This window comes from Culex pipiens, chromosome 2, assembly GCF_016801865.2.
Source record: "Culex pipiens pallens isolate TS chromosome 2, TS_CPP_V2, whole genome shotgun sequence".
Lineage (NCBI taxonomy): Eukaryota > Metazoa > Arthropoda > Insecta > Diptera > Culicidae > Culex > Culex pipiens.
Genome location: NC_068938.1, coordinates 50,438,215 through 50,448,618, shown reverse-complemented (window position 1 = coordinate 50,448,618; position 10,404 = coordinate 50,438,215). Strand labels below are relative to the sequence as shown.

At 37.7% G+C, this 10,404-nt stretch overlaps 1 protein-coding gene across 2 annotated transcripts in view; it reads right to left on the bottom strand.

The window, feature by feature from the left end:
- Positions 1–10,404, bottom strand: part of LOC120423640 (uncharacterized) — a 106,981-nt gene that overhangs the window by 42,101 nt on the left and 54,476 nt on the right. The window lies entirely within an intron of this gene.

Genomic DNA, 10,404 nt, shown 5'->3' with positions numbered 1-10,404 from the left:
GGAAATAACTTGGGAATAACATTTTTTGATAATTGAAAATACTAGGCCAATAATATTTTGTGTTATTTATAACAGGATTTGTTATTCGTCGTTATGATTTTTTTGTTATTGGACTGTTATTGTAATAACAGACTAATAACACTTTTAGTTATTCTTCGAACAAATCTTTGTTATTATTTTTTGTTATTTTAACAACTAATCCGATCATCCCAATAACAGTTGGAGTTATTCTTCCATAACAAAAAATGTTATTCCCAAGTTGTTTTGGCTTTCAACCAATATCAGACCAATAACAAATTTAGTTATGATAACATAAACTGTTATTAAACCTTTATGCAAAAATGGATTTTTCAAGAAGATTCCATAACATTTTCTGTTATTTTAACAGTATTTCTTGACTTTTTTTTGATAAGGTCCTATAAACAAATGTAAACATTGAGTGTATCCCTTTCACACCTTATGTCAAAGTCCATCGGAGTAAGCGGGATACACTCAATGTTTACATTTGTTTATAGGACCTTATCAAAAAAAAGTCAAGATTTGTTATTGAAATGGCATGAATTTTGTTATTACCGTCTGCCCGGGCTGGGTTATTAATGATTCGATAAGGTCAAATTTAACTTCTAATGAAATGTCGTCGCTTGTGTGCTATCTTCTGACTCGTCCTATCTTTTTACAGCAGACGTGCCACAAAATAGCACACAAGCGACGATTTTTCAAAAAGACTTCAATTTTTTGATTAAGCGCACCGTTTTCAAAATATAGCCATTCAAAGTTGAATTTATTTTCCATGATTGTCCATTTCCGAAATTTTATTTTTAAGTTCGGAAAATTTGATATAAAATTGTTTTAGAAACCTTGAAGATTGGTTGCTGAGATACAGCGGCTTAAAAAAAAAAAAAGAAACAGGAAAATTGAAGTTTTCTAAGTTGTACCCAAACAACTCTCCAGTTTATAACGTCTATATCGCAGCAACTAATGGTCCGATTTTCAATGATAAAAAATGCAACATGCGTGGCATTCCGATCTTTATTCAAGACTAACATTTCAAAAGGACGTAATATTGAATGTTTGGCCCTTTTGAAATGTTAGTCTTGATGTAGAAAATTTGAAAATATTTTGAATTTTCGTTAAGAAAGTAAATTAAAAAACCACAATTTTTTCCGTGTACCTATTTTTTCTGAATCCTCATTATTACCTACAAATTTGCCATCAATCAAAAAATTCCTTGAAAAGTTACAGATTTTCGAATATTTACGGGTGAACCAATGACACAAAATGGCTTCTTTGGTGATAGGGAACGCCCCCACAAAGTTTGAGCCAAATAAAAAATACAAAAAATTAAAATTGCCGAAATCGGCCAATTTCGTAGAGAATAGCTCGATGAAAAATTTCACCATTTTTGAGCAATCCCCAGTTTAAGGTTAAATTATTCATCATATTCGTATTTGTCCTTTCTTATCCATATTTGAAAACAATATATTCTCAAAGCTGAGAAAATTCTTGTTGGACATCGTTTATTCGACCTTAGGTTGCTAAGAAATGGTCTTGTAAAGAATGAAAATAACCAACAATAACTTGTTCTAAGATCTACCCAATTGACCCTCAAACGCCTGTACGAGGTTTGAATCAACAAATTTTTTGTGGAATATAATCAACAAAAAAATTGCGTTGAAACAAACCTTGATTTTCTCAATTCCACAAAAGTCTTTTGTTGTTTTGAAAAATCTGCTTTGACGTTTTGCGTTGATTCAATAAAAAACATGATTTTCAAATCAACAAAACGGTTTTGTTGATTCAAATATGCCCTATTTTTCTGCGTGTATTTATAAAAAAAATACAACACTTTTGTGAAAAAAAATTCTAAACTTGAATCTGAGTTGCAAACCAGCACCGGTCCCGCTAGATCTTGGGAAAGCAAAGGATGACCCGAACCCGATCCCACACACTCCAACTCCCCACACATATATCAGAAGCTTCATCAGGGAATCGCAGGAGCAAAACAAAACTCGATAAAAAACAGAGAATTTGCCCGCAATCCCAATGAGAAACGTGCGGATGATGTATGAGAAGCTGACAGTCGGTTTACATAAGTGGAGATATTCGTGCACTTGTGTGAGTGTGTGCTTCATTTGTGGGAGTATGAAATCTCCACAGGATCCACCAAACACGAAAACCCCACTAAAGGATAAGGCCGGAATATGTAGCTTGTAGTCGCTAAACTCCTGACAGGGAGAGAGAGAGAGAGAGCAATCCTTCCACACATACACAGCCAAAGAAGTTGATTTCGTTAGGTGCTTTTTTGTGTGTCCAGAAACGGAACGAACTGCAATGGACCAGGGCGGCACGAAAGGACACCGGTGGGACGATACTGTTTTTGTACGGCCCGTTTTTCGGCATGTCCTCGACCGGCACATATCGGCTCTAGCTGGCAGTCCATCCGGTGTTTTACGTTGAAGGAAAAACTCCTGGAACATCGGAGAATCTGCAGCGTTGGGACTGGCACAGGACTTTTCAGGAGGTGAAATGATGCAATAGAGATTTCGGTGAACAATACATTTGTGTCGTTTGAGGGATGCTCAAGACAATAACCAACGAGTTTATAGTTCGATTTCAGGTCAGATCAATCTTTCAAAGACAACAACTGAAATGTTCAACATCTCTACCAATCAAACGGTAAATTGGATCTAAAAACCCCGTTCTACAAGCACTGTAAACCATATATATGGGACAACCCAGCGCATAAAAACTATCCAACAATCAGCTCAAACAGAACGGAATGCCCGGAGCACCCGAATCTTTCGGCGAAAGGATTTGCAAAGGAATCGGACCAACGGAATGTTTGCCAAAGAAAGAGAGAAGTTCGTGTAAAACCCAGCGAAAAAAAAGGATCATTATGTATTAACCGTTGAAGCAGTAGCATGAAACCAACCAACATCAAACGGAAATCGGTAAACACCATTTAAGCTGGAGAGTCTGTGAGTGTGTGTGGGAAACGAAACAAGAAACTCCTCAGAACTCCACCAACTCCAACCGCTTCTTGCTCACTGCTACCGTTTCTGAACGCTGTGTGATCCTTCCACAAGTTGTTGTGGTGGACTCGCTGGTGCACACAACAACAACTTTTGGATCATAAATTATGTTTTAGTTTTAGGTTTTTATAAACACACCACATTTATCGTCACCAAGCTTAATGGGAGCTGCGGGGGGAGGTTGTGGACCCGGCGAGACTTTGAAGGATGATGGCTGCAGGGAAGATTAAGACTTTCCGTCGTAATCTCGTCTCGGGTGCGTTGCAGCTCAGAATCGTGGCGCAGCGGGTTGATTTGATGTGGGGGTTTTTGTTGTTTCTGGTTCTTTCAAATTGTAATTTGAGTGAAAGGGATACACTCTTGTTTACAAAAGTTATATGCACTTTTGAAGTGTTTGACTCCAAATGATCAAATCAAACCAGAACAAAGTTTTTTCGTTGCCCAGTGGCCTCAAAACATCCCCCCAAAATTTAGGAGCGATTGGTTGCGTTAATTTTAATTTTGTGTGGAAATTTTTATGGTAAAATCCACCATTTAGTATTTTGATTGTTGTGTAATTTTTGTTTTGAGCTAAATTTCCAAACTAACACAATCGCGTTAAAATTGAGAAAATGATCTATAACTTGCATTGTAGAAAGTATGGTGCTATCTTGTTCCTGTCAGAAGAGACAGTGTTCTCAAAACTGACCTAAAACGGATGTTTTGCTCGAAAATCACGGTTAAGATCAGTTTTGAACACGCTGTATCTTTTGACAGGAACAAGATAGCACCAATGGTAAGCACCATACTTTCTAGGAGAAAGTTTTAGATAATTTTCTCAATTTTAACATGAATGCATAAAAAACAAAAGGGGAAAATAAAAATGAAAAAAAATAAAATGTACAAAATTGTTTTTTATTCATGCAAATGTCCATACAAAATTTAAATGCAAAGCGCAAGGGGTTGAAAAAATGGATGTAAATAAATAACGCTAAAATCTTTTCATGATTTTTTATTATCAAATGAGTGTTTTTCTTGCAATATATTTTTCAAGACGTTCACAAACCAAATCTATCATTATTATAATTATTGTTGATGTTTAGAGAATTATAGTCGATTTTCCGAAGCTCACGTTAAATATTTGCTTAAAAAAGGATGATTGGATTTTGTTAAAGTAAGATAAATATTATACAATTCTTTTTTTAATATAAAACTGCTAGCTAAGTTTTAATATGTAAACAAAAAAAATGTTAAATTTCACGCAAATTGAAATTTCATTAAAGTTCCAAACAATTTTTAAACAAATTTTAACATGTTTCTCGAAAAACTTTGTTTTTTTTCGTAGATGCTTTTTGTGTACACGTTTACAATATTACATGCATTTGGCCACATAGGTGATGTGCATGCTTTTGCATGCGATTCTACACAGATTTTTTTTACTGTGATAGATCCTCGCTTTAATTTTGGTATTCACTCGATTATCCACAGTTTCGATTATCCGAATGTGTTTTGCAATTCCGCTGTGAAACTGTCAACTTTTCCTGTCCTTCTGGAGAAATGAAACGGCATACTTTTCCCTACCAAAAATAACAGAGTGAAAGCACTGAAATGGATGCAGAAAAGTTGAACTTGTCAACACTAGTATCGAAAAATAACATTTTTGCAATTCCGTCGTGAAACTACTTACTTTTCCTGTCATTCTTGAACGACGAAATAGCCTACTTTTCTGTACCAAAAATAACAGAATCTTTTTCAAAATAAATGCTGAAAAGTTCTACTTTTCAGCACTGAAATGGGTACTGAAAAGTTGAACTTTTCAGCACCTGTTTCGAAAAGTAACACTTTTCAACATTTTTTGATTTAAACGATTTATTGACAAAATACATGAAAATTTGACTCAAAATTTCACTCAATCGAAGTTTTTCGGAATTGCAAAAAATGTTGCATGGAATTCGTTGCAAAACTTGATTTTTTCAGCACTCGTCGTATTTATCCAACTCGGTCAACCTCGTTGGATAAATGTACGACTCGTGCTGAAAAAATCATTTTTTTGCAACTTGTTGCATAAACTGCTATTTAAATTATTATTTTTTTTTTGAGCGGTGAATTTACTAAACACATGAATATTTGACTTAAATTCCATTCAAGAAGCGTTTTTCAGAATAGCAAAAAATGTTGTAAGCTAATCCTTGCAAAACTTGATTGATGAAAATGAAATGATGAAATAAAAATATTCTTTTGGCAACTTGTTGCATAATAGTAGTTTATGCAACAAGTTGCAAAAAGAGGATTTTTTCAGCACGAGTCGTACATTGGATGGATAAATACGACGAGTGATGAAAAAATTTAGTTTTGCAACTAGTTCCATACCACGTTTTTTGCAATTCTTCATAACATCCTTTGACAAGGTTGAAAAGTATAACTTTTCCAAATAAGTGCTGAAAAGTTAAACTTTTCGGCATCTGGGCGATCGAAGCAACCAGTGCGCGCGACCGGACGTGTTTTTTTATTTCGCTGCCATTTTAAGTAATTTTCGGGTTTCTTTTAAAAAAAATTATAATTAGTGAATTTACGGGAATTACTTCAGTATCCCCTCACAGTGAATTTACGGGAATTACTTCCCCCTTTCCCGGTGGCCATCCATACCGGTGGTGGGAGTAGAGAACGTCTAGTAGTTTCGGTGATATTGAAAAAAAGGACCGTGACTTTTACGATTTATCGTCAGCGGAAACGAAGAGACAAGTGACGGAAACAGTGAAAGTGACCATCAGCGAAAAAAATCCTAATTCTAGCTTGGTGTTGCCGAAACCAGTGAAAAACTGCATGTGGTTGAGGAATGGTCTCATTCCAAGAGCTGCTTTCCATCTGCAAAAGCCGTGATCTCGACCACAATTCCTAGCAGCAGAAGAATTTTGCCGAGTGATGACCATCTACCGGGTGCTTTGAGGGGCATCTTGATGCTGTCGATCAAGCAGATCCAGAAGAGCTGCAGAAACTGCAGTTGAATAAAATTGGAAATTCCAACAAATTTGAAGATTCAGAAATGATCAAATGGACAGAAGCCTAAGAACCCTGATTTGGTGAGATCTTTCCTTTTAAATATCAGAAGATTCTCACATTTACACTGACATATACACATTCCATTTAAGACAATCTGTTTTTCTGTTCTTCTTTTTCTCTGTCTACCATCTGTCTCTTTTATGTCTTTGTGAGGGGATCATCGATCCATCCGCATTGACAAACTATCTTTTCATTTTTCTTCTTGTCTTTTCTTTCTTGTTTTTTTCACACTTACTACCAGTCTTTGTGAGGGGATACTGAGCTCGATTTGCTCCCCATCCGCATTGACCTATTCTCATCTATGATTTTCCTTTTTATTATTAGTTAGAATCAATGCCGGGGATCGGGGAGGGAGCATCAGGGCAGTGGACGGTATGCTGTAATTATACCATTCTAAAGGATTGTCTAATTACTAGATCTTTTGACCTCTGTCAGTCTCCAGCTGTCTGCCGCGCCCTTTTAGGCCGCCAACAGGGTGCGAGCCCTGTTTTTCAGCTTTGTCAGACTTTTTTCGGAGTTATTGGAGGTTACTGTCGGAAGGAGATTCTCTTCCCCTGAAGACACCGTGAGCGATTTTGCTTGTTCGCGTCCAACCATCCCCTTTTGGCCCTTCATACGGCAGTAATTTGAAGATGCTCCCTTTGAGTCTGAGCCACTGTAATTCTAGGCAACCGCTACGTAGGTCATCCTTGTGGCCCTGTTGGTTATCACATCAAATCAAATCAAATCAAAAGTTAAACTTTTCGGCATCCATTTCAGTGCTGAAAAGTAGAACTTTTCAGCATTTGTGTCGAAAAGGGATATTTGTCGATTCTGTTATTTTTGGGACAGAAAAGAAGACTGTTCGTCGTTCAAGAATGACAGGAAAAGTAAACAGTTTCACGACGGAATTGCAAAAACTACTATTTTGTTTGTGATTCGAGTATCCAAAGCAAAATTTTTGTAAGGACTTTGGATAATCGAGTCTGTATTATATAACATTGAAGTTTCAAGCTCTCTGGAACTCTGTACAGTTGAAAGTCTGTTTGGCATTTTATTTTGCAAAGGCAAATTCAGCTCGCCCACAGAATACCCGCAAACAAAGGTCATTTTTGTTACACTCTAGTATGTACGCATCTGTTACAAGTAGTAGAACATTTTTTGAAACCTTTTTTCCGAACTTTTATAAATTCTGAGAACGGTAAAAATTCTAATTTCTTTATCAGAAATTTCAAAATAAAACAAAGTCAACCTCCACATCTTTCCAAACCAAATTCTGTCACATTTCCCTCAAAAACTCCTGTTAAAACTTGACTCAATCAACTGAAGCTCCCTCACGTCCCCGTGTGGAAGTCATCCCCACCGTTGCGGTAGCGTCCCTCGGACATCGCGTCACGTCATCTTCAGCAACGGTCTTCTCCTCGCCGTTCGTTGGCAGCAGTCTCCGTTCCAAAATTTGCGCGCGAGCGCGCTTTTTCTACCCGTCCGCGGTGGGAAATAAAAGTTTTCCCGCCGACGACCACGTTCGTTCTGCAGCCCGCTGACCAACGACGATGGATGACGACCGGGAAAGTTCTTGCCGGTTGGGAACAGTAAAAAATAATAATTTTCTAAATTAACATAATTTTCAAGACATTGTTCAATGATGTCAATCAATTTGTTACTAAATAATTAAAAATTGAAATTTTTACTGTGCCCTCAAAGCTGTAGGAGGGCTTGGGGTACTGACTCGCGGAAAAAAAAACCTACAGCTCGAAACTTCCAACAAAGGAACAAAGAACGCAACCGACGGTTAGACTTGGCTGCACCGGCCATGCTGTCAAGGAGGTTGGTGGTCCCCGGAACGACCATCGCACAGGGCACCAAAGAGAGAGAGAGAGAGAACGCGCCTAGTTTTTGTGGCCGTGGACGCGATTCCTAAAAAAAAACAGGCGACGTACACGAAACTTTAAATGAAATGAGTTTTCATGCACATAAGTGAAGGAGGGGTGGGTAAGAGGGGAAGAGAGGGTTTGTGGCAGGTTCAGGAGGACGAGCAACGAAAGGTTTTTTTTCCGAAGGGACATTTGCCGATGACGACGGTGACGATGGCCGCGGGAGTGAAAGCTTCGGGAACAGAGAGCGATAGGTTGAGGGCGGGGGCACCCCGTGTCCTCTCTCCTCGAAAAAGCTCGCCAAAACGTGGTTCACGGTTATTTTAGGAGGACTGGAGTAGGAAACAGAGTTGCTGCAAATAGCAATGCCATGCAGCCATCAAAGGGAGTCGAGTGCAGCAGGGTGGTTCTTGATGTTGAATAATGTTAATTTGTTTCGAAATTATCTAAAGAATCATGCACTTTTACCAATTTCAAATCAAGGATTCTGATTGCTCCAAAAAGACTCATTCATTCACGATCATAAATCAAACGCGAAGAAAAATTGCTCTAACAGTTTCCGAACGTTTGTCACTTCCCCACCAATCGCTACTGAATACTCTCTCTCTTTGCTCTCCCTCTCACTCCAATCGGGTAGTACAGCGAATGGCTCAGAGAGGCTGATTGCGCTATGTCGCTCAAAGCTGACTCGAAATAGTCTGCGATCGGCTTCGGTTTGATTATTTATTGCACTGCTTAAAATCAATGTTTTAAAAAGGGTAAGGGACCAAAGGGACTTTTATGTAAAATTGGACGCCAAATGATTCCGAAAAGAAAAACGTATTTATCATCGAAAAAAAAACACTAAAAAAGTTTAAAAAACTCAGCCATTTTCCGTTACACAACTGTAAAATTTTTTGGAACATGTCATTTTAAGGGAAATTTAATGTACTTTTCGAATCTACAATGACCCAGAAGGGTCATTTTTTCATTTGGAACACAATTTTTCATTTTAAAATTCCGGGTTTTTTGTAACTTTGCAGGGTAATTTTTTAGAGTGTAACAATGTTCTGCAAAGTTGTAGAAAAAAATGATATATAAACATAAGGGGTTTGCTCATAAACATCATGAATTATCACGATTTTACCAAAACAAAGTTTTGAAAATGGCCATTCATGGTCACCCGCGACAGACACGGACGACGAAACAAAGAGAAACGCATAAAGTAACTTTTTCAAAACTTTTTTTCGTAAAATCGCGATAACTTGTGATGTCTATAAGCCCTTATGTTAATATATCAATTTTTTTGTAATTGTCTGCTCTACAACTTTGTAGAACATTGTTACACTCTAAAAAATAACCCTAAAAAGTAAGAAAAAACACGAAATTTTATAATGAAAAATTTTGTTCCAAATGAAAAAATGACCTTTCTGGGTCAATTCCAAGATTCGAAAAGTACATTAAATTTCTCTTAAAATGACATGTTCTAAATTTTTTTACAGTTGAGTAACGGAAATGGCAAAATTTTTCAATTTTTTTAGTGTTTTTTTCGATGAAAAATATGTTTTTTTCGGAATTCTGAGTACTCTATCAAATCAGGCGCACAATTTTACATAAAAGTCTCTTTAACATCAAATTTCTATCTCATCACCGTTTCAGGCTGCAAATTATTGAAAAACACATCTTTTTTTGCATGTTCAAAAATGGAAGGGGTCGTACCGTCCCTCCGTCACGAGATATAAAAAAACGGACCTCAGATTCGTGATCAGGGACAAAAGTTATTCCTTAGTACAAAGTTTCACGCAAATCGAAAAAGGGTCGGGGCAACTTTTCCCGATTTCGTGTGAGTTGGTAGAGAATTGCCCAGAAACATTTGACACTATTTCAACCACGCCATATATAAATTCTAGATTAAATTTTCAAAACAACCTATCCCTCATGGGTTTCCTATGCAGATAGGGCCTTTTGAAAATTTAATCGAGAATTGACAGCAAACTGTGGTAGTGCAGGTCAAGTGAGCGCCTAGCTGGTATTTTGTTAGATTCTCTCCTCTCTGAGCACATTCGTTTGCGACTCGGGCCGACGGACGGAGTAGGCAAAGAAATTCACGAAGTATTTCTTTCGTTGCGTGAAGCGATTTACCAAGTCGCTGGCAGCTAGCGAACCGTGTTCGCTCGCGAATGGTTGCGAGCTTCAGTCGGCAATGATTCGTTCAGCGATGAGTGAGTGATTTCTGATCTTTGAGCCGAAAATCAAACCAAGCCAAGGCTTGGAGTTGGCTCGAGCTAAAGAAAAAAATCTCATTGGATTGATACATTAAATGTCTTAAAACAGGCAAGTGTCTCTATGTTGGACCCATTACCAACCTAAGCAGAACAATTTTGCTGTCCTATCGCAACCTTTGAAAGCATCCCAACCACCAACTTTTCACTCAGCGTTCATTTCCGTCAGCCTGCGGCGCGGAACTCAAACCTCCTGTGGAGAATCCGCGACAGAACGCG